This window comes from Labrus bergylta, chromosome 9, assembly GCF_963930695.1.
Source record: "Labrus bergylta chromosome 9, fLabBer1.1, whole genome shotgun sequence".
In the NCBI taxonomy this organism is placed as follows: domain Eukaryota; kingdom Metazoa; phylum Chordata; class Actinopteri; order Labriformes; family Labridae; genus Labrus; species Labrus bergylta.
Genome location: NC_089203.1, coordinates 27,673,946 through 27,678,201, shown reverse-complemented (window position 1 = coordinate 27,678,201; position 4,256 = coordinate 27,673,946). Strand labels below are relative to the sequence as shown.

At 33.8% G+C, this 4,256-nt stretch overlaps 1 protein-coding gene across 3 annotated transcripts in view; it reads left to right on the top strand.

Annotated features, from left to right (window-relative positions):
* Positions 1–1,130, top strand: part of ldb2a (LIM domain binding 2a) — a 112,725-nt gene extending 111,595 nt beyond the window's left edge. For all 3 annotated transcript variants that reach the window (XM_065958780.1, XM_065958778.1, XM_065958779.1), the window contains exon 9: positions 1–1,130. This exon is cut by the window's left edge and continues 867 nt beyond it. The gene's annotated coding sequence lies outside the window, so the exon portion shown is untranslated.
* The last annotated feature ends 3,126 nt before the right edge of the window (positions 1,131–4,256 follow it).

The following is a 4,256-nucleotide window of genomic DNA, read 5'->3' as shown; positions in this document are numbered from 1 at the left end:
GAGGGCGAATGCATTTTTTCTTCTAGACTCAGTTTGCTGTTGGTTTTGTTTTCTGCTCTTGCTTTTTTATTTCCATTTCCAATTAAGGGGGAGATAAAGAAATTCTCTACCGCAATGGACTGCGTTCAAACGAGGAAAAAAATTGTGTCCTCGGATTGTTTTTTTCCACATTTAACCGCGTCACAGATTGTGATTTCATGCAAACCAGTTTGATTGTGTTTGTAGTCAATTGGTATTTTTGCTTCTCTCAGAACACCCCGTTTTCTGCAATCACGTTGTAATTTTGCCGTTTAGTAGTGAACTTAACACACATTGATGCGTTAATGCTGATTTTTTTTCCTTCTCCCTTCTTGAAAAATTGGACTTTTTTCCCTTTAACGACCTAACTCCCAAACTGATACTAAAAGCCTTTTTCCTGCATGATTTTATAGGATTTTTTATTTTCTTTGATATATGTACTTTTTAAAAAACCATCCGTTGTTTTTCGGGTTCATCAGTTTGGGAACACTGTTAAAAGGTTTGTAGCTCTGTACATAGAGGTGGAATCTATTTTGTCCACTGTAAAATCAGCCACTGAAAAAGCAGTTTGGATATGGCAGCTGTTTTGTTTTGTGCAGGAGACTCAGATTTCTGTCGGGTGGTGTCTGGATGGACTTTGTTTGCCTCCTATGTTTCCCTCTTGAGCTAGTGCAGAACCAAAGCCACAAAGTTAGCCGTCACACGATCACATTTCTTGTGTATTCTGTGACATGACGAGGGAAAACAAAACTTTTTTTTTTTTTTAAATGACACGCAGCTCGAGTCACCTCCACCCTACAGAAATGCTTTGAGATCCCTGCGTTTGTGTTCACGATTGTTTGAATCGATATTATATCCCTGATCCTCTTTTTTGTTGGACTTTAGTTTGAAAAATGGGCGAGAAGACAGCCACAGACGTCTTTATACAATTGGATCTTAAGGGTATTTATTTGTGCATTTGTAAGGAAGCTAACACATTTCTAAATATGTTTGAGCCTAGTATTATTAGACACCATTTGTACATTATATAGCAGAGGTGTTCAGTGTCATATCTGATGTCTGGTATGTATGCTTTACCATTATGTGTGCCAATAAACCGTGCTTACAAAGGAGATCGATTTCATTTGGCTACAGACATCACATGTTTGCATGTACCATTTCTTTATTTTATTTTTAAGTTATGTTTTGGGCCTTTTTTTTCCCCCTTTATGAGATAGGACAGCTGACGAGTGACAGGAATTACGGACTCGAACCCACAGCCACTGCAATGAGGAGTCCAGCCTCCACACAGGACGTAACCACTGGGCTATCGGCCTTCCACCATTTCTTCATTTTGATGTGACACACTAACCTTGTGTCTGTTTAGTTTGAGACGCTATTGGAGAGTTCATTTTTTTACTTTGAAAAACAGGAGCTGACAGAAACAATATGTTGTGACTTTTCTCATCTGATTAGAGATTCTAATTTAGTCTTTTCCAGCAATCACTAAGAACGCTCAGAAGAAATGGAAATGTTAAAACGTACAAAACCAAAACAACTGGACTCTATGGAGAGAGAGCGACTATGTTGCCATGACAGTAAGATTTTCTGCTAACAAAAGAAGGTGGATTTGATTGTTTTTTTGTGACATGGGAATAGGGTACAGTTTCATTATCATCCATGTCACTAAAAAAGGCTTCAGTGCAACGTTGATTTCTCAGAGTGTATCTATACTCGTTCTTGTTCCAGATGCTAACAGGTGACAGAAGGTGATTGGAAAGCACATCCAAATATTTCTGCATCCATGAAAAAGTCAAATAGCAGAACATTATTTAACATCAACATCAGCTGTTTTTGTGTCAGTCTGCCAAAAACGGGAAAAGCTTCTTCCCAGAGCTGCAACTTCTACCAACATGTATTCATCAGATTGCAGCGTAACTAATAATATAGAAAAAATATAGACCAGCATGCAATGCAGCTACAATGCATTTTTTTAACATGAGGTCATCATCTTGTACATGGAGAGATAAAAATGGAGAGAGGTTAGAACACAGAAAGGTTTACAGACCCATGCAGAGCTGGATAAACACTGAAGCTTCAGAGTCCACCACATGGTGACCTGAGTGAGCATGGACTCTAGAGAGGAGGGGTAGGCAGCTCTCTCTAATGTTTTGAACCTATGACAACAGTACAATCCTACTTTGATGTGAACGTGAGTGACAATAATGTTATTGCATTTAACAATATTCTTTTATTGGGTTGTTTTGTTTTACTTTTAATACTTTAAGCTCATTTTCTGATTAAATAAATTACTTTTTTGAATGCATGACTCTTACATGTATTGAGATTTACTTGGATGGATGTAGCAGATGTGCTCTCCCCTGTATTCCCCTTGATATGATATGATACGAAGGAGCCTGATTCAAGCAGCTGGTCACCTGAGTCACCTGAGTTACCTGAATACATTGTCAAATGAAACCTGGAACATGAATAAATGTATTGGACTGAGTTTTATCCTCAGAAAAGTTCAGCAGATAACTCGGTATAGGAGCCTCAGCGCTGTTGTTGGGTAAACTTTAAAACCAGTACGATTTGATGGAGCTCTGGCGCCACCAAGTGGATCCCAGTGAGAACTACATCAAATCACTTTTAATATACTAATTTAAATAATTATTTCATAATCATAATCATATAGAAATGACTAGTTTGACATTCTTTATTTAGACAATTAGTATCCAAGTGTTTTAGAATAAGGTCAATAATTGTCGTCAATTCATTTTAACCTCAAAAAGACTTATGTGTTTAAACAACCAGTATGGCTTTATTATTATTAAATAAAAATAGGCCTACATCATTTATTTGTTTGTCTCTATAACTCCAATATTCATCAATAAGTCAAATACGATTTTCAAGTCTACATTATTTCTGGTTTAAAGTTGTGATTACCCCCCCAACATGTGTTTTAAAAAACCTACGAATAAAACTATCATTATTTCTATTAAAGTAGGCTACTTCAAAAACGTATTTTCATAGTCTTTAAGCACTCTTCTTTCTCTAAAGATTTGCACGTTTCTTTATGCTACCAAACCTTTAGACACGTTGGGGTCCATAAATTAATCATTCTGTATTTAAATTGTTCAAAATCAAAATATTTCAAACACCCATGTTTTCAAATTACAAACCTGAATCTTATCAAACTATTAAATATTTTTTTACTGTCTTAATTAAAACATGAAATATACGCTACTGTCAAAGTCATGCCTTAACAAGTTAAGAGCTCTCATGGAAAAAGAGCACTAGAGTTTTAGCAGCGCTCTAATTTTATGAATTGCATAATATGGTTGCTCATTTTCAAGCTCAGGTTTGGAGTGACTAAATTTGGCTTTGTAGATGGTATTTATTTCTGTTTTTTAACTATTGCTGTTGTGGAAACCGAACAGTTATGAGGGACAAAAAATGACTAAAGTATAAATAAATAAATAAATGAATGAATAAATAAATGTTGGGAGAAATGCATACAATAATGTATAAATAAATAAATAATTAAATAAATGCATCAATAAATATATAAATAAATATATAAATAAATGCAACAATTCATATAAAAAATAATATATAAATAAATATATTCATATATTTATTTATTTATTTATGTATTTCTGTGTCCATGTTGTACAAGGAAAAGTAAATATGTAAATTAAGTGGGCCTTCCTAACATTACTGAAGTAGGATTGGTCAATTTTGAAAAACAGACAGAAGCAAATTTACATAAATACTTTTCCTCTTCCACACAGAAATAAATAGATGTGTAAATGTAAAAATATGGAAATAAATTAATAACTCAGTTAATGTGGAAATGTATGCATTGATACATATATAACTGTAGAAATACGCTAATAAATGAATAAATACATAATATATAAATAGCCTTTTTCATTAACAAAGTGTATTTATTATTTATTCATTGATGTATTGTTTTCAACATTTATATATTTATTGATGTATTTATTTAATTATTTATTTATTTATGCATTATTGTATGCATTTCTCCCAACATTTATTTATTTATGAATTTATTTATACTTTAGTCATTTTTTTTTGTCCCTCATAAACAGTTGGCTACATTTGTAATAAGTCAAATGGTATCAACAATATCATGAGATACATCTATCCAAAACCACCTGAATCTACCTGTTCCCGTTCATCTCGATGACGTCATTTGTTTTTTCACCTAGAAGGCGATGACGTTGCACAGGGCG